The sequence below is a fragment of the Carassius auratus genome, chromosome 8 (assembly GCF_003368295.1).
Source record: "Carassius auratus strain Wakin chromosome 8, ASM336829v1, whole genome shotgun sequence".
NCBI classification, from domain to species: domain Eukaryota; kingdom Metazoa; phylum Chordata; class Actinopteri; order Cypriniformes; family Cyprinidae; genus Carassius; species Carassius auratus.
Window position 1 is genome coordinate 13,671,533 of NC_039250.1, and position 21,324 is coordinate 13,692,856.

The window sequence follows — 21,324 nt, forward strand, 5'->3', positions numbered from 1 at the left end:
GAATAACTTATCAGCTGATGCCGATATTTGAAAAATTGGCCTTGGTGATATATCGGTCGACCACTACAGGTAATCTGGGGAAAATCATTGTTTAATTTACAGCATCATTTACTCTTACCAGACTCGTGCAGGATTCTTGCTCTATGTCGGGTCCACCCTTTTTCTGGCTGTGGTGCCTCCATTGTCCGAACACTCTTCAGCAACCTGTCAAGATCTTTATATGGTGGCCACCAGGAGTAGCCATCTGCATACCAGGACTTGGCAGCTGGTCCAGTCGTCCCTTCTCCCTCAAACTCCACGATTAGGTACATTTTTTTTTTGCAAGCCTGAAACCCGTATTTTTTTTATTAACTCTTAAATGAAACTTAATTTTGAACAATGTATTTGAAATGCATGAACTATGAAACAAAAAGTTCTGATAAAGAATTACTCCGTATGTAAAAGAGGAACTGAAACGAATTGATTGTGATAGGGGACAAGAAAAATTTTGCTCTCTATTTCCTCAAAATTGCAGAAATCAACTGTTGTTGAGAGGTCATCCACTAAATGAATGCCAAGTGTAGAGGATGGCAGTGGATAGTCAAACAAGGATTCCTGGTGGTTGAAGGTATTGTAAGCTACATACATTTCATCCCTTAATGAAATGATGTTTTGCAGCTTAGCAACTTTGCCGCCAATGCAAACGTGACTGTTTGCCTGATCCAATTTCAGAGTGTGTTGGCTTGTTCTCAACTCTTTATATTGTGAGTTTTTTTGCAGCATCTTTGCATTTCTGAGAGTCTTTTTATTATTTGACTCAGAGGGCATGTTGGTTTCCTCAGAAGTCTTTTGAGTTTGTTTAGGTGATTCTCATACTTGAAAGCACTGAAGTTGTCAAGGACACCATGCTTTTTTGCATCATCTGCAAGATGTACAAGGCAGTGTGCATTGTAGGACAAGAATTGTGGACCATACAGTTGACCAAAGTGAGAGACAAAGAGCACCAGTAAGTCATTGGCATAATCACAGTATTCTTAAATCAAACTGTTGTTACTCAGGATGAAGATTCCCACAAAAAGTAGCAAGAAATTTTTGTACACCTGTGTGTTAAGGAGATCTTTCATCATGACAGGTCCGGTATACAGTAAAAACTGCCTAAACTCTGTTGCCTTCCACCTATCAATTTCTCTCAGTGCCCTTGGTTTCATTGCAAACTCCATGGGCACACTTCTCCGAGCATTTAACAGTCTTTCTGACAATGTGTTTATTTGAAATCCTGACAGCCTACAAGTCAGAGGACCCATCTTCAGCCACAAGAGAAGAAGCTGTCTCATGATGGTGCATGTAGTCGAGGGGGAAACCAGAGACCATGTTTAGGGATGTTTCTTCAAGAGGTGATGGACCGTGATGATGATCAGCATCTGTCTTGTTTCTGAAGCTCTCATTAGTTCTTAAAGGCATTTCAGTTCTTGGAAATGTCATTCTGTTTTCTAGGTACAAACCATCCTGTGTGCATTTTTCACATCCGTGATAGCCTGTGTGACCTTTAACATTTTTCAGGAATGCACGGGCAGGTGCATCACAGACCATCGAAAGAGAGTATTAAATTTAACATCACTCCATCAAATTCAAATCCTTTAGCTAATTAATTTACTTCAGAGATGAATTCTTGAAGGTACTCTGCTAGGGATGTAGGTTTACTTGTGCCACAAAATAAACCTATTGTCACTGGTTGCTCTTGTTTGATGTTTTGCAGTGTCTCTAGGATGGGCCAGAACTGTGTTGCTGAGCTCTTATAGAGTGGCAAACCATCAATGCTGACCTGAAGCTCCAGTGTGTGAATGTTGCGCAGAATGTCAACATTCTGATGTAGCACCTCTGCAATTGAATTCAGCACTCCAAGATGGTAATACTGGCCACCAGCCTTGTCTTGTATTTCAGGGTTTAAACGCACAGTTCCTAGCAATGTCCTCGAGTCTTTTGGCAGATTTAAACTGTGTAGCCGTAGAATGTTGAGCAATGAATTCAATGCCACATGTTTGAGTTTGTGTTCAGTAGCAAGGATGCCAAATCATCATTTAATGAATTTGGATCTGATTCTGTGTCTGATTCACTGACATCAGGAACACTTCTGACATCTTCAGTCTCATCAACATGAGAGAGACAGTCCATGAATGTATCTTCATCATCATTTTGACCTTGACCAGTTTTACTGTGCATCCAACCCAATTCTTTCCCCCAAGTTGTTGCCTGTATTGTCTGCAGTTGCTGATCCACCTTGTCCTTTGCTTTCCGTCTTAGTGTCCAATAGGATGGTTTATTTGAAGCCATAGTATTAAGACCTTAATACAAACAAACCTATTTTTTTGTTGTTTGTTTACTGGCCTACCAAGTCATATGCATTAACATAATGTACATACCTTTAGTTGGTTGACGGATGGTAATGGATAACTTTCTGTAGTCAAATTAAACAAAGGACATAGTTAAATGCTGAAATTTAAAATGACTACATAAATATACTATTACATATCTAAACTTTAATCAGAGATTGACAGTCTTCTGTAATTGAGGTTTAAACATAGATTAAATTCTCTTTTCATCACAGTGTTCTTTTAAAAACATCAGTTGCACCTAAGAGATCTGTTCACATATAATTATACATTTACACAGACAAAAGTTCGGTACTGGTTAGATTTTCATGTGTTTGAAAGAAATGGTATTACGTAAGACTGTTTATTTTATGAAAATACATTTTCACTGTAAATATATTCAATGTAAATCTTTTCACAATTGTGTGCATCAAATCAGCGTATTAAAATGATTTCCAAAGTATCATGTGATCACAGAAAAAAGGTAATATTGTGAAATATTTTTGGAAATTAAAAATATAGGTGTCTTATTTTAATATACTTTGATATATAATATATATATAATATAATTGTTCTGAGATGCAAAGCTGGTTTTTCAGCATCATTACTTCAGTCTTCAGTGTCACATGGTCCTTCAGAAATCCTTCTAATATGATGATTTATTATAAGTGTTGGAAATAGTTGTGCAGCTTAGTATATGTGTTTTATGTATTTATTTATTTATTTATTTATTTTCTTTTGAAACCAGTGAACATTTTTCAGGATTCTTTGATAAAAGTTAAAAACAATAGCACTTATTTAAAATAGAAATCTTATGCAACAATAACAATAATGCCATGCTTGGTGTCTATCTAATCTTCAGGTGAGAGTTGAATGGCGCTTAGTGTCTCGCGAGATTTTAATTGGGTTTCCTCTGTTTCAAGCAAGGCATTCGATTGGATGGTAGGTGCTGATGTCGCGCTCGCGCTGCAAGAACAACATGGCACGGGTTCAAAGCCTTATTCAACTGAGAAAATTGATCAGCGTCATGGTACAAGCGAAGTCTGAATGGTTTGGTAAGGTGAACTTGAAACGAAATCCCGCAACCGTGAGTTTGTTAAACTGTTGTCACTGAACAGGACTTTTTGTGATTTCGTGTATGTTAACTGGACATCATATACGTTTAGTGCTTGTGTAACTTGATCCGGGCCGCTGTTATTACGTTAGCTCGGAGCCTCTGTTATTACGTTAGCTCGGAGCCTCTGTTCATGGTTGACTTGCCTTACATTTGTCAGAGCTGGTGGGTCTAAATCAATCCGAGATAGCCCATTACGACGTCCAATACTAAAGCAAACTTGTAGGAATGAATGAAAGCTAGTGAGCAATTTCGAAAAGCCGCTGAGTGTAAATCTTACTTGTTATTGCGGTGTAAAATACAAGTGCACTTGATTGTCCACTTAGTTTTTGGACCATCACAAATGGGTGTCCCTGAAAAGTATACTATTTGAGGGTACAGAGCGATGGATTTTGGATTCAGTGCAAGTGCAATGTATAGCAACATTTTACATTTCTACGTTATATTCCTCAGTACCAATAGGCCATAGCCAATCAGTATTGAACAGGGCAGCGCTTCAGATTTTCCCGCCCGACCGATGATTGGATTCGCTCAGAATGGCGTTGAAGTGAATTTGATGACGTAACGTACATCAGCTGTTTTCGCGAGGGGAAAAAAGCGCCCTTAACATTTCAGTATTTAGTTTAAGTTAGGTTGTTTGTATTTAAGTGTATGTGTTTACATGTATAATGATTCTTATCTCGAATATAATCAAACGTAAAGATATCAAAAGGCTGATTAATCCAAATAAATGTTACTTACCAACCACTTGACGAACTGACGACAAACTACAAACAAACTTAAAGACGACTAATTAACTTTTAAAACAACAGTAGTAGAAAGACATGTAATGAATGAACAGGAACTTAATATATACAAATGGTTCTATTTACAGGTTATTAATGTGGGGAAAATAATCAAAAAATGTTGAGGGTACAGTAGGCTGAGGAAATTACAACGGTCATCTGATACAAATTACAACGGTCATCGCATATATGTAGCCTACGGTCACGTGACATTCATTCATATATATTTTTTTATTTTTTTAATTACTTTTCCTGAGCTTAATACAAGAAACACAATGTGTTCATGTTTAGAGTTGTTATAAATATTGCTACAGTTTAATGGTTTAATATTGCTTAGATCAGATGTTTTTTTTTTTAGGGTGAGGGTTACCTCAAGGACATAATGTCAAAGGTTACTTGTTTGCTACCTCTGTTTATTTGTAAATGTAATGGGTGTTTTTTTCACCATATGTTGAAGATATTTAAAAATTTGTTTATTTTATTAGTTATTATATTTATTAGGCATTTTAAATTTAATTTGACAGTCAGTACTAAAAGAGTATGAAAATATTGAAATGTGTACATTTATCGTTTTCTCTCTGTGTGTCACATTACACTTGCCCTGAATATTTCAGTGCCACACAATTTGCCACAGTAGCAATGGTAATTTTTATTAATAATTTTTTCTCTATATGAAATTGGATATTTGGCAGTAAAGCACTCAAGTTAAGTTGGGTGAAATATAAATTTGTTTAAACAACATCTGTGTTAAGTCTTAAAAAAATATATATCTATGAAAATATTTAGTATTCTGACAGCTTCTCTGAGTTGGGTCTTTATAGCTTTTGCTTTTCTTTATATTTGCTCATTAAAACTCACCATATTCCATAGTACTAAACATTTTTAGGTCATGGTAGCCACATGTAAAACCATAAATGCCTCTTCACTACACAGTAAGAAAAAAACAACTTTTCTCTACAAGTCTGGTATTCATGAAAAACGGTAACCTGAACACATTTAGTATGGAGATAAATGCAAAAATTACCATAGCTTCATAACAAACAATTGTTATTATATTCTATTATTTCTGTAACTGTTAATACAGGCTTGATTCCTGGTTTACTGTGGATGTTGGATGTAGTGATTTTTACAATGGCAACCCACAGACTCAATGTGGACACCTTGTTGTAAAACACTTTTTATTATTATTATTATTAACTGTGTATTATATTTATTCCTTTTGATATATGAGTGATGTGTCTGGCACACATTTTCTTTTTCTCTAGTTTCCCTGTTTCTTCTGCCTTGGCTGCACCAGCTGTGGAAACCAGACCTGGTGAGGACCCTCTCCTCCATCCTCAACTATTGAATCTCTTATATCACTCGGATGAGGTAATAAATTAAAAATTGTGTTGTTGGTCAGTGAATAGTTTGTTTTAAGCTGCAAATAATTTTAATTTTTCTGATCAATTTGATAACCACTATATTTAACCGCTATATTCAGGGTGTCTGCAGGTCCTCAAAAAGTCTTAAAATGTCTTAAATAGTGTTTTCCTAATATAAGGCCTTAAAAAGTATTTAAATGTCTTAAATTAAGATAAGATAGGTCTTAAATATATTTGGTCACTTCAGTCTGATGGACCTAATGACTGTTTATATTCATTGGACAGACCGAAGATTTTTTTTTTTCTTCCCCTGCATCATCAGAGTGAATTGAAGAATACAAGTTTGCGCTGAGGCTCACTCTTTGTGAGAGACTTCAGATAGAACAAATAAAATGGCACACATAAACATGATATAGTAAAGTAATACCTTGACAAATGAGCTATCTTGAACAATATTCTAACAACGCAAAAAAAAAAAAAAACATTGACTACCTTTACAAGCTGTTAAAATTCGGGTTATGGTCGGGTTAAGGTCACTATTTGGGTTTCTGAAACATTCGGGATAACCCGTTTACATGTGTGAGCAGAGAGAGTTACTCCTGTATACATGGAATGTGTAATCAGTCGCCAATATCCTGATGTAAACTGCGACGCACGGTTAGCGTCTGGACGTAGGACGCAATGTGCGTCATATCCGATTCGTCTTCCTGTATCCAAAGACTCAAAAGACCAAGATTCCTTGCGAATAGAACATGCGCAGAACACACATTTTGATGGGGATATGCCGAAACGCATTTACAAGACCAAATATTCAGGTTAGAAAAGGGGTACCCCAGGTATAATATCCCGGTTTTTAAAAACCGGGATATGAGCATATCCGGGTTTTTGCCGGTGTTTACATGGCCGTGCGCGACCGGGTTATTGCTAATATCCCAGTTTTGAACGGGTTATTGGCTGCATGTAAACGTAGTCATTGAAAACACCTACAGAGTGTATGCATTACGTGTGTTCATTTAGAATGTGCACTGCATGATTCAGTCTATTAAAAGACATCGGGGGAAGAACATGTGTATATTAATACCGCTTAAATAGTTAATCAATTTTGGTTAATTTCACATGGCAGTGCCTTTTTTTTCCTCAAAAAATGACCATATATAAATGTAATTTTTTTTTTTTTTTTTTTAACAACAGTTTCATAAACTATACGTTCTATTAAGAGACTTACGTTTTTGCACTATTTCACCAACAAAAATAATTCCAAACAAAGCCACAGTGCTGTTTTGCGCGTCTAAGCTACATGAAGGCTTTTTGTTCCTGAATGAATCAACTGTTTTAATTACTCACTTATTAACAGTTACCTGCTGTCACCTACTGGTGGTTTTTAATGTCAGATTTAAAGTATCTTTTTAATTCAATTAAATTCAAGTTTATTTGTATAGCGCTTTTTAAGATACAAATCATTACAAAGCAACTTTACAGAAAATTACGTTTCTAAAATATTTAGTAGTAGCTTATAAGTGGTGACTGTCAGTTTATGTGCATATGACAGGATTTTTCAGAAAAATTAATCAAAGACGTAGTCAACCAGACAATGAACATTATTAACAGCAATTATTATATAATGCAGTAACACTTGTAGCAATATTTGTTAGTTCTGTTGTTGTCTCTGGGTTAGCATCATCTGAGGTCCTCTGAAGGTCAGCATTGTCTCTTCTCAGGTGATCTGGATCCAGACCGGAACTTGTGTAAATCATAGTTACCACGGGATGAAGATCCCAGCAGAAACAGAGAAACAAATAGAGACATCATAAGCATAGCTGGTAATGTTCCAACACAGTAAAATTAATTAGTTTAACCCAAACTAAAGAATAATAATGTGTTTTATATGATGTGATGCTCTTTTTGTGAACATTGTTACATAAAATGCTCTTACTGTTTCTTTTCTTCACCCAATACCTTAGGACAGACCAGCCTGTGATCTCCTAAGACACCCAGATTCACCCCTGGTCACGATCATTCCCTCACCTGTGTCTCATCACAGTCCATCACCAGTGTCTGCACCCTGCACACTGCCAATATTATGGATTTCTGTTCTGGAGAAAGATGCCATTCACAACATAATCTCTACACAATATCAAACTCAAATAATTTAGTCTTGCCAAACAGTTTCCCTGATTTGTTACTGTTCACAATGTAGCATGGTCTTGCCTACCTTTGTCCATTCAGTTATTAAAATGTTTTTAATATTTGTATTGAATATATCTCAAGTTTATTATTTAAAAGCAACTTCACTTAATCTTTCCCTAGAAGAGATAATAGGTGTGTTTGACTTGAAGCAGTGCTGTGCAGACCGATCGAAGTATGACATCACAGTACCATGAGAGCAATAAGACGGCTTCATATATAGGTCCTTCTCAAAAAAATTTGCAGATTGTGATAAAAGTTCATTATTTTCCATAATGTAATGATAAATATTAAACTTTCATATATTTTAGATCAATTGCACACCAACTGAAATATTTCAGATCTTTTATTGTTTTAATACTGATGATTTTGGCGTACAGCCCATGAAAACCGAAAATTCCTATCTCAAACAATTTGCACATTTCATCCGACCAATAACAAAAAAGTGTTTTTAATACAAAAAAAGTCAACCTTCAAATAATTGTTCAGTTATGCTCTCAATACTTGGTGGGGAATCCTTTTGCAGAAATGACTGCTTCAATGCGGCGTGGCATGGAGGCAATCAGCCTGTGGCACTGCTGAGGTGTTATGGAGGCCCAGGATGCTTCGATAGCGGCCTTAAGCTCATCCAGAGTGTTGGGTCTTGCGTCTCTCAACTTTCTCTTCACAATATCCCACAGATTCTCTATGGGGTTCAGGTCAGGAGAGTTGGCAGGCCAATTGAGCACAGTAATACCATGGTCAGTAAACCATTTACCAGTGGTTTTGGCACTGTGAGCAGGTGCCAGGTCGTGCTGAAAAACGAAATCTTCATCTCCATAAAACTTTTCAGCAGATGGAAGCATGAAGTGCTCCAAAATCTCCTGATAACTAGCTGCATTGACCCTGCCCTTGATAAAACACAGTGGACCAACACCAGCAGCTGACATGGCACCCCAGACCATCACTGACTGTGGGTACTTGACACTGGACTTCAGGCATTTTGGCATTTCCTTCTCCCCAGTCTTCCTCCAAGCCTCTGGCACCTTGATTTCCGAATGACATACAAAATTTGCTTTCATCCGAAAAAAGTACTTTGGACCACTGAGCAACAGTCCAGTGCTGCTTCTCTGTAGCCCATTTCCTGCACACGCCTGTGCACGGTGGCTCTGGATGTTTCTACTCCAGACTAATTTTTTGAGAAGGACCTGTACTTTTGAATTGCTCTCACCATACTTTGTCATAATTTAAGCGGTGCTGCGCAGAATGAGTGTCTTTGTAACCATTCTCAGTAGATACTGAAACCATATTAATGGTGCTTTTAAGTAAAATATTAAATGTAATATGTAAGGTAAGCCATGGCTGGGTGTACATTCCACATTTTTAATGCTGTGGAGGTAAAGAACTACATGAACTAAAGCCATGAATCACCCCTTAATTATAATAATCAGGGTGATCAATTATGTCAAATTCAACATTGCTCCAACAGCCCTGCCAGTAGTTAACCAGTGCTCCTGAAGACCACAAATAGCAGGTTCAGTAGTGTTTGAGAAGGCTTGAAGCTGAACTTTCTAGGAAGTTATATAGTTATGTAGACAGGTGTTGGTGTGACTAATTATTGAGTAGTCTATTGCTCATTATTATGCTGTAGTTAACTTATAGGCAGGATGTACAGTAATTGCATTAAATACTGTATAGACTAATGAATATTTGTCTAAAACAATAGTGAATTTAACAAACATCAAGTTTAACATTTACAAGTGTGTAAATAGTACAGTAATGTTATTACACTTGAAGTACAAAATAATCATACTGTAGTTTATTTGGAGTAACTTGCTCAACATATATATATATATATATGTGTGTGTGTGTGTGTGTGTGTTAAGTACAATCACTAATCTTGAAATGTTGAACACTTAAAACCTACAAATAGTCAATGATCTTAACGCGCTGTACAAAATAACTTCCACACGCGTTTATCTTCATTGACAGGGACAGTTAGACAAACCGATTTAAAAGTGCATGATGGATTACATTGTTAAAACATTTTTTTGTGTGTGCTTTTGTTCTTGTTTGTTTCCAGTAAAGTATGTCACCTTTTGTCTGATCATTTAGACATTAATGTTAACGAAAGCGCACAGTGTAATTCTGTGCACATAAGTAAAGAAAAAGTGTTTGTGTCTCCTTGAAAACATCAATGGAATATAATACATTTAATAAATAAATGTATGTCTACAAAATAATGTGATGTTTGCTTTTAAACATGCTATAAACGTTATTGTACTAAGAGCAAATCACAGAACATGGATTTTAAATGATCGTTATTTCTTCAAGTATTTCCCTTTAAATTAATCAAGTATAGCAGCTTCCAGTTCTCGACCGGACATGCCGGCATATTTCGGGTGATAAAGATACGTCGTATAGATGTCATTTAGAGGTAGGGAAGACGTTTCATTTAACAGCTCAAACAGACGATCTACAGACGATCAAAATACGACTATAAAAAAGGAATCCGATGTTTATCAGATGATGCGCTCTTCAGCAGACGTCTCCGCGACGTACGTGTGCTATCTGGGTAAGTGTCTAACACAAGCCCGCAGCTTTTTGGCCCATTTAAATCCGATAAACCGATAAACCGAACAATCTTTCCTTCAACAAAAAAGATTTTAAATACCGTCTGACAGTAGAAATACACAAACCTTGCTTCACCTCAGATCAGATTTGATCGAGCCCTCTGCTGGTCAGTGTAGTATTGCAAGAATAATGCCGTATTCAAACTGAGGAACAATAAAAGAGGTGTCTAAAGCTTTAAAAACGGCGATTTCTCATTTTTAATTTTTATCATCTGGTCATTCGTGCCTGCGTAGATTAATGTCTTTCTCTGCAGCAGCTCAGGCAGATAAACAATGGTGTGTCGAACTTTCTCGGCGGTTTTATTTTTTCATTCAGGGCTGAAACGCATTGATAATCAAACCAAAGAAACCTAAATTAGTTGTCTACATTTCTGTATAGCGTTCTTGTTTTGTATTCTGACCTCCAGTAAACCAGACTTGAGTGTGTGAAATGTGTGAGGGAAATACAGCAATGTCGTCCTCTGCTGGTTACCATAAATAAATAAATTAATAAAATCTGCCTTTTTAGTCTAAGCTAAGAAATTAGTAGTAATTTCACTACCCACTGAGTGATTTCTGTTTCTATGAAGAGTGTATTAATGGTAAGTATTTTCCCTTAGTGAATCCAGAGCATTGTATATCTTGTTTACTGGACTATTATCAGTCTGTCTCATGTTTTTTGACTTTGTGACTTCATAAGTAGTTATAACAAATGTAAAGTGTAAGAGATGTTGTATTTCTGCAGGCTGAAATTGAGCTGACACAAGATGTGCCCTGAGAGGAGTTTGGAGGACAGGTTGTCCACGAGGTGTGCTCGATGTGAGGAAGACTTCTTCCTGTCAGGTGAGATGAGACATGTCTGTCTGCATCATTCACACCTCAGGTTTTGTGTCTGTGCTGTATGTGTGCAACATGCTTTTGAAGGCAACTCTGGAGAAACAGCATAGTATTGGTATTTGTTTTGCTGTCCTTTGATTTCTCTGGTACAGCTGTAGAAAGGCACATGGTCGGATGTCACCTTTTTGGATAATGTTTGAAAGTCAGTTTTTGTATAAATGCATAATTTTTATGATTGCATATCAACATATCACATGTTGCTACATAGAAGGAGAGTTAACTGAATAAACATTGAGCCTTTGTGACAACATGCATACATGTTATGTATGCAACATGTAATCTGTCGTTTGCATCTGAGGAGACTCTGAATAGAATCTGGTTTTGACACGTGAGCACATACATAGATATTTGTAAACCGAGTTAGTATAGCTTTTAATTTGTATTTTATTTAGCACATTTTTATTTTTAATTCGTTTTTTTGTGAGTTCTCACCATATTATTGTTAGTTTTAGGTTTTTAACAGTTTTATTAGTTTCAGTTTTGCAAACATGTTTCACAATAGGCCAAAAAACTCATAAACTAAATTTTACAGTCTGGAAATTCTGTTCGTTTCAGTTTTATCCCCCGGGCATATTAGTTTTTATTTCAGCTAACAGAAAATGTTCTGATTTAGTTTGTTTTAGTCCTGAAATGTATTTTCCTTTTTCCCAGTTGTATTAATATTTACTTTAAGTTAATGAAAATGATTTAATTTAATATCAGTTTAGATTTTTTTAATATAACGGCATTAACAGCCATTAGCATCCATGCATTAGCTCAGTGGTAAAACAATGAACCCTCCTTTAAGGTGTGTGCACATGCGCACACACACACGTGTGTGTGTGTGTGTGTGCGCATGTGCATGATGACATTTATAGATTTTGTGTGTGCAGGTCAGGGTGAGTGTGAGCAGTGTGATTCCTCCTGAAGGACATGTTCAGGGCATCGGGAAGACCAGTCTGATTCCTGTCGGGAAGGTGAATGATTTCAATAGTGCCTCCGGTCTACATATTTCTCATATGCAAGTGCAGAAAGATATTATAGATATACTAGTAATCTTTGTCAAATGTCAGGACGCCTTCAGTTCACTCTACCTGCAGGACAGCAAATGTGTTGCTGAGTGTAAAAGGTGAAAAATGTTCTTTCAAAACACACAAAATGCTACATGTTTAAACGCATGGTCCCGCAGGCTGTGTCCCAGATTGCACTTGTCATTGTCATTTTTAAATGTTTGTTTTATTTTATGTTGTATTATTTTCTTTAATTACATTTAAAAAAAAAATCACATTCATTCAGTTCATTTTTGGTTCATTCCTCAAAATTGGTGCCTTTTGATTTAATATAACAACCAATTCGTTTGCTATTTAAGAACTTAGCAATACTATGTATTCTTTCATCAATATTATATTTCATCAGCATTGATGTTGATAAGGGTACGGTTTGTCCCTGTCCCTCACCTATTATTATAATTTATTTCTTTAAATTAGAAGGAATCCCAGTGAAAAGAGAGACTAAAATGCTGCTCTTATACAGTATGTGGAAACTATCAATTAGTTCTAGCTCCGGTTCTGTTATAAACTCGCAATTCTAAGAAATGAAGTCAGCATTGTGTGGCATAAACTCGCAATTGTGATTTTTTTAATTTATTTTTTTCTCCTTAGAACTGGACTTTATCACTCGCAATTGCAAGTTTAAATCTTACAATTGCGAGGAAAAGTCTGAATTGTAAGTTTGTATCAGGCAATTTTGAGGAAAAAAAGCAACTACTCGCAACTGTGAGAAAAAAGGCAGAATTGCATGATGTAAATATAAAGTCGCAATTACTTTTTTTATTATTTATTTAGTGGCGGAAACGGGCTTCCATAACATTGTGACATTTTTAACTGTGTTGGAAGTGGCCAAATGCTATATTACTACTGTTAATACTGATGGCGCTCTTTTGTACTTTTTTGTCTTCTAAAATTTGTGAAGCATTTTACCCTCAAAAAGGCCCAAAAGGGACTATACTTTCCTCTGGGTGTATGATCTTAGGTAATAACACAGGAGCGAGAGGATATGGTTGAGGAGCTGCTGTCGGTACAGTCCTGCACTCCTGCCATTGTGCGCTTTAGTAAAGCATGTAATCTGCGTTTGCTGTGGGGTACTGCATCTCTAATTAGTATGCTGTATGTCACTTTGAAAGAAAAGCTCCAGCTAAATGCCAAGTTACTGACATTCCTTCCAATTATGAGATGAAGCACTTTAAAAGGTCAGTGGGTTTGTCCAGAAAGTCTTTTTGCAAGTGGATGGTTTGACATGAAATTTACCCTTTCATCTTTTTCTGCTGCTTTATCTTTTTTATTTTTTTTATTTACATCTATAATGCAATATTAGGGAATCCCCAAAAAAGTATCACAGTTTCTACAAAAAAAAAATAAAAAATAATAATATATATACTCAACATAACAAGGATCATATGACACTAAAGACTGGAGTAATGATGCAGTAAATTCAGCTTTGAATTACATATATAAATTACATTTAAAAAAAAATATTTTACCTGGGGCATTCTCATTTTTCACAACAGTCAGAAGCTAGAAGTAACACGAGAAACATGTAAATAGCACAATGTTGCCATGGGCAAAGGTCAAATATATAGCTTAGCAGTAACTGTACAGAAACATTTTCCACAGTTGACCAATCAGAATCAGGTGTTTCAGAGTGTCGTGTAATATTAATGATAGCTGACTTGGTTTTGATGCAACTGATTATTCCAAAATGATGCTTTCCAAAATGACAGCATTGTAAGACACGTCTGTATTTCCCCTGCAGTTCCTCTGTGGACGTCTCCAGCAGATCATGTCAAGAGTGTGACCACACATGTAAGGAATGCTCAGGAAGCAGCCGTTTCTGTCTCAGCTGTAGAGATGGATACTTTCTGTTGAGAAAGTTGCAGTACTAGCTCCGTTTAGAATGTTCTTCAATGGGATGAGTGCAGTTCTGTTTATTAACTGCTAGAGCGGTCTTAAATTGTGTTTTCTGAAGATAAAATAAGCTTTTACGGGATTGGAACGACGGGGGGTAAGTTATTCATGACTAAATTTTCATTCTGGAATGGAGTATTGCTTTAATTTTGTTTTGTCACTCCTTTTCTTTAAAAAAGGAAAGTGGATGCATTAAGTCTGTAAATGTTTAAATACTCAGTGTTTCAATAGTACAGCAGTAGTTACTTAGCAATATTAAAAAAATTTAAGTTTGCTGCTAAACAGCTTCATCTTTCTGCTTTGAACGCTTTCAAAAATTGTCCCCATTCACTTCCATTGTAAGTTCTTTTTATCGTAACTTTGAGAAAGTAGTTTTTCCTGTTTAAACATTTTAAATCCATGTTAGACAGTCTTTAGTACAATCAGAGTGCAGATGATGTGATTTGTGTACCTCGGCGGGATTTATCTGGTCTGTCATGTGATCGGCAGGCCCTGGTGTGATCTCCTTAACGTCATGTTTTGACAGTTTCAGATGTTTGGAGGAATCTGCTCATCTACGTGTCTAAATGGGGAATATCTCATCCGTGTGGTAAATGTCTCTTTAATACGGTTTTATCAAATCTGTAATGTGCTAATCTGACTATATTGTAGTGTTTTTTAATTATACATTCATTATTTGTGTTTATCTGATTTGCTGATTTGACATTTTAAAGCCATTAGACTACTCTAGACAAATTCCTTATTTGAGATATTTTCTGTTCTTTCTAACGTTTTGTGTTTTGCACAGAATATGTCACATGTGGCCCATGTGACCCATGCTGTAATGAATGTAGAGGTCCGGGACCACACGGCGCCTCACAGAGTAATGACAGCATGCCATCAATGCCTGAACCGGCCATGTAAGGTTCACACAATGCAGTATCTTTCGATAACACTGACTCAAAGCTGGACATGTTACTAAATTATGGTTTATACAGTTTTAAACATTGTACATTTTGAAAATGTGATTTTTTTTACTTTCAGTGTGAAGCCATTGACTTTTAACCTCTCGTTTCTCAGATGAATGCATTGTCGCACTGAGCTACAGCCTCATCAGCAATGATCCAGTGACTTCAGTTTATCCAGGTCTTTTTGTTTTCACTGTAATATTTGTGCTGGTGAGCTTGTTGCTTGCCATTTTTCTCCTCCTGCATTTTCAGCAGAAGATCACTTTAAAGCACGCCACGGCTCAAATAGAACGGCTACACCAAAATCACCTCTGAGACCCTCAGCGTCAGCATGCAGGAAGAGTATTGTCATAAAGAGGTACTCTAAGACATTGTGTACATGGGGAGGGACAGGATGGTAGGATGGAGATGAGGAGGTGGAGCTGGAATATGATGATATGTATACTCTCGCATAAAACACAACAAGCCTGTTTATTCTTTGATATATGCATATCAATACTTTATTTATTATCATTTTGACATGCATAAACCCACTAATCCTCACCAGTCAACCATTAAAGAAATAGTTCTCCCAAGATATCACAGTTCTGTCATATTTACTCACCGTGATGTTGTTCTAAACCCATTTGATTGGATTTCTTCTGTTGAACACAAAAGATGATATTCAGCAAAATGTGCAAGCTGCTCTTTTACATACAATAAATGGTTACCATGAATTTTCAGTAAGTATCATCTCAAGAATGAATTCAAAAGAGTCATACAGGTTATTGTTTGTATGCTTTCATGGTGCTTTTTTTTTCTTGACAGACTCTGGTCTCCATCCACTTCTAAAGGAAAAGAGCATCTTTGATGGTGCAAATATAATACTCTTTTGGTAAATAGCTAAATATTAAATACCCCGTATAGCGGTATCATAAGTATTCATGTTTATGTCATGCCTGCTTTATGTTTGTAGAAAAAAAGGAAAATGTCACCCAGAAATGAAAATGTACTCCTCCTCAGGCCATTCAAAATGTAGATGAGTTTTTGTTCGCCTAAACATATTTGGTAGAAATTTAATTTTACGTCACTTACTCACCAATGGATCCTCTGCAGTGAATGGGTGCCGTCAGCTGATAAAACTTCACAATAATCCATCAATTAGCATCTAGTAAAGCGAAAAAGAGTGTTCTTATAAACAAATATGTTTATTTTAAATATTTATTTGGACTCTCAATCTGACGGCACCCATTCACTGCGGAGGATCCATTGGTGAGCAAGAAATGCTAAATTTCTTCAAATCGGTTTTGATGAAATAACCTCATCTACATCTTTGATGGTCCAAGGGTGATTACATAATCAGCTAATTGTCATTTGGGTGAACTATTCCTTTAAGACCTTTAAATGATTTATAAAGGGATTGACAGTCCTTTTCAAATGTTTGCTGATTAAACAGTCCGTTATCTTTTAAGGATGATGAATAGGGCCTTATGGCTTCTTGTTGTGTGTTTATCCCAGTTAAGTTTGATTACTTGATTAAATTAACACATTAAATTAAATCATCACATATATGGTTTTAAACGAGCTGAAGAAAGCTCATGTCACACAGCTCTTCATCAGTTTGTAAAGGTAGGGCCTACTGATACTTGCCTACAAGACAACCGCTGGTGCTACACCAGCTTACCTAAACTCACTAGTTCAGACCTACGTGCCCTCCAGAAACTAGCATTCTGCAAGTGAGCGATGCCTAGTGGTGCCATCCCAAAGAGGCACAGCTGGTGGAACGACCGGCCTGTCTCAATCCCAGCAGCTGAATCTGTAGCCATTTTCAAAAAAGTCTCTTTCACCATCACCTGACCAATTAATACTAGCACTTACCCATTCTATTCTATTATAGTGGGGCTTGAAAGTTTAGGCACCCCTTGCAGAATCTGTGAAAATTTGAATAATTTTCAAAAAATAAGAGAGCATACTAAATGCATGTTATTTTTTATTTAGTAGGCTACTGTCCTAAGTAAGATATTGTACATTAAAAGATGTTTACATTTAGTCCACAACACAAATTATTAAAATAAATAAAAGTTAAACTGAGAACTGTTCTTCAGGAAAATCCTCCAGCTCCTGCCGATTCTTCAGTTTTCCAGCATCTTTGCATATTTGAACCTTTCACTGATGATCCAAAAGGAAACAAGATGCAGTAAGAGTTGTGGGTTGAAAACTTTTTAACAAGATAAAGAAGGCCAAAATTTTTGAATTTTGTTGAAATATATATATATATATATATATATATATATATATATTAGGGCTGTCAAAAATAGCGCGTTAACGGCGTTAATTAGTTGTTTGTCGTTAATTACGTCAAATTTTTTTAACGCATTTCACGCATGCGCAGTGTGACAAATTATTCAGGTTAGGAAAGTCTCGTCGATCTCTGAATTCTCAAGATAGTAAAAAACAGCGGCGAGCGCCGCGACGAAAACACCGAAGAAGCTTAAGGTTTTACCCCAGTTACTCTCAAATACATTCATGCCAAGCTCGATAAACAGAGATGACTTTGGTAGTTGATACGCTGGAGCTTCTTCTTCCTGTTATAGCAGTGATCCTCAAATCTGGCTCGCGAGTTTCCTGCAGAGTTTAGCGCAGACTCCAATTAAACACACCTGCCTGTGATTTACTAATGATCCTAAAGACACTGATTAGCAAACTCATGCGTGTTTGATTATGGTTAGAGCTAAACTTCGCAGGAAAGTGGATCTCGCGAGCCAGATTTGAGGATCACTGTAGGCTTGTTCGACTTCATGCAGTTTTGCGCAAACCGATCGTCGGCTGACTTGAAGCAGTGCATGCCGGTTAGAAATTTTGTCCGACTTGATACAGCGCTGACGCCACGTGACTGTGACGTGTGCCGTCAAAGTACCACGAGAGCGATTCGAGAGTAGCCGGAGAACTCAGCCAGCGCAGCTTCTGAAGAGCGGCTGCACCAGAGCCATATAGAGAGAGAGTTGCGACAACGGAAGTTCGAAATGTTTGGTTGTCACGTGATTCGTGTAGACTTCAAATAGTTCCAGGAAGTGCTTTGGCGGCCATTCAAACTGATAGAGTAGAGGGACAGAACTGCGATTTCTGGTAATAAGGAGTCAATAAATGCATTTATTTTATATATTTATACAACACACTGACATATGTACGTAGCATGAGTATGTAGTTACAGCGATGTTGTTTTTAAAATATCAAATCGGGTAATATTTGAGGATTAGTGTTCAATTACCGTTATTTTAAAAACGTATTTCAGGCTAACCTTAAGTTTTATAAACACGGGTTCCTGTTGCCTTTTTACGTTACATATTGTCCTTTTTTTCACTGATCTCATGTTAACTCATGTCATATTGATGACTTTCAGGTAGTACAGAGACAGGCTGGTGACAGGTGATTTTCAGCTCGCACCGCACTATGGGCCAATTAACTGTTAGCAGCAGTAATTAGCATGTTAAATAAATGTAAAATGAAGCTTATAATTTATAATTCTTACAATTACATATAGTAATATAATTATGTATTATACATAATATACCTATTATATCTAGTATAATTCTTACAATACTTATTCATGTACACAATATATTCAGGTTTAAAACAACTTAAGCATACTCGTATATAAACATGTACACTGCCATTCAAAAGTAATGATGCTGAAAATTCAGGTTGGCATCACAGGAGTATATTCCATTTTAAAATAGAAAACAGTTATTTTAAATTGTAATTATACAATTAACTATTTACAGCAATTCATTAATACATTTCTAATAAATGTAATAGCATGACAAGCATTTTGTATGTGTCCTTTCTTTCATGTTGTCCTTGCATAGTCTCCACCGTGGTTTACTGTGCTGCATGGGGATGCTCCACTCAGTCAGAGAAAGGTGTGCGAATGTATGGCTTCCCTGCTGACATAGAGAGGAGAAAATAATGGTTGGCTCAAGTCAGCAGGAGCAATCTAAATACAAATAAAAATTACAACAACAAAAAATTGTTAGGTAATTATACTTAAATTTATTTGCACTTTTTTACATTGACAATGTTTTACTAGAAATAAGGAACAAGCAAAGCCTTGCAAAACCCAGGGAGCTGAGACTCAGGGTGAGACATTGCAGGGAGTCATCAGTGTTACCTATAACTGTGCATTTAACCACCATGTGATATGTACTGTATGTGGGTAGACAAAAAAAAAGGTGTGTGTGTAAACTAAACTGAAGTCAGTATGCAGACAAATTGCGGCAAAGCAATTTGTCATGACCAAAAAATTCAAGAGTAGGCTGAGACCAGATGCTATTCCCACAATCTTTGTACATTGTCCTGTGGTCAAAAAGAGGAGGGCCCTGCTCCACGATGCACCCCTAGACCTGTGAACATACAAGAAAGGGCTACTGATTACAGCTATGTAATTTCATGTGATTCATATATAATAAGTACAAACTCGTACTAGTAAAGTGATGTGATATTTTCAATATTTAAAATTAGCAAAACCATGTATTCTACCTCGATCAGTTTCAAAGGTTGAGGAAAAAAGAACGAGGACACTCAGAGAAGGGAAAGTGAGAGTGAAGGAAAAGGACATGGCTAGAGAGGAGAGACAGGGACAGGTGACACAGCCCAGTCAACCAGCAGCAAGTCAGTCAGCAGCCAGTCAGCATTCCAGTGAACCATCAGTCAGTTACCTGGGTCTATTAAAAAAAATGTAAGAGACCAGAAAAAAAAAAAAAAAAAAAAAATCAAACAATGCAAAGGCAGCACTAAGAAAAATAATGAAAATTCAGCTATCAAAAAAAAGGTCCCCTCAGCTCTCCTGACCTGCATCCTCACTGATGCTCCATCACAGAACAGTTCAGAGGCACCACTAATCCTCCACCCACCAGAACCCACAGAATGTTACAGTATGTTACTTTTATACACTAACAAGTTTAAGTATATAATACAGTATTATTATATAATATAGACAGGTAATAGTAAATGAATCACAATGACTAAAAACACTCCACCCATGTTTTTGCAAACTCAATTCACTCTAAATGTATATCAATAGGGTGCATTTTATTATTAAGTAATTTAATACGTGTAATAAGGAACAAACTTTATAACCTCATTTTTACCACTTCCACTCACCGCTGTCACACGTTATATTGAACTAACGTAATAGGCTATGTAACGTTAAGTAACTTTCCCCACCCTGCAAAAAAAATATGTTTATACTCCTTTTTTTCTAATTGCAAACACGATGGATGAAACTGAATTATGAGAACAGATTTTACAATTATTAGGGTGTTCGTTACTAACTTCATTCAGCTCCAATCCTAGCCTAATCTGTTAGTTATCTGATAACAAACCTTAAATCTACTCATTTAATGAGTGATAATCTACTAGAAGGTTTTAATTTGCAATTTATTGTTACTAAGGTGTACTGATAATATTCAATCTTATTTTTTAAACGTCTTACCTGTTAAAAGTGCGTCGCGAACGGTTTGTTCTGCTGCATCTCTACGGCGCGGCATCGGTTTGCTGCTACTTCCGGGAACTATTTAGAGGCTCCACGAGCCGCCATTGCTGTAAAAAAAGCGTTCCATTGGAGTCAATGGAGTTGTCGCAACTCTCACTCTATATGGCTCTGGGCTGCACAGGTTCTGATGACGACACAACTGATCCACGATTGGCTGGATTCACTGATGACACCGATGACGTGCGTTTCAAGTTTATTGCGAGTCGGCTTCAGTTTCAGAAATTCTCATATGGACTTTAAAAACAGTTCAATACGTTTTTATGTCGTCTTCATCTTATAAATCATATTTATTAAATATTGTTTTACTGTATTTACTTTATTGTTAATATAAAGTTTGTGTATGTTTATTTTGCATGACTTTCTTTTTTATACAGACCTTTTACAGTATTCAGCAGCATAACCTATTCAAATGAGCATTTTTAAGAACTAAAATGTTAATCTAAAAAGCATACAATCTAATGTGGTCATAAATGCTCCTATACAAATGATACATAATACATTATGTTCCTCCATTTGTTTGGTTTCTTCATATTCTCTAGTTTATTTAGCTGTGTTTATACTTCACCTGCATGTGGTTAGCAAACTGCTAACAACTTGCTGTAACTTCAACTTGACAACACTG

The 21,324-nt window shown here is 36.4% G+C and overlaps 2 long non-coding RNA genes across 2 annotated transcripts; one reads left to right on the forward strand and one right to left on the reverse strand.

Annotated features, from left to right (window-relative positions):
- Positions 1-120: 120 nt before the first annotated feature.
- LOC113107355 (uncharacterized) lies at positions 121-5,504 on the reverse strand. The gene is made up of 3 exons (XR_003292646.1): positions 4,204-5,504; positions 2,400-2,434; positions 121-326 (listed from the first exon to the last, which is right to left on the reverse strand). It is a non-coding gene; the product is annotated as an uncharacterized LOC113107355 (long non-coding RNA).
- LOC113107354 (uncharacterized) lies at positions 131-7,868 on the forward strand. Its single transcript, XR_003292645.1, has 7 exons — positions 131-305; positions 515-1,373; positions 1,736-1,885; positions 3,272-3,403; positions 5,513-5,618; positions 7,330-7,431; positions 7,573-7,868. It is a non-coding gene; the product is annotated as an uncharacterized LOC113107354 (long non-coding RNA).
- The last annotated feature ends 13,456 nt before the right edge of the window (positions 7,869-21,324 follow it).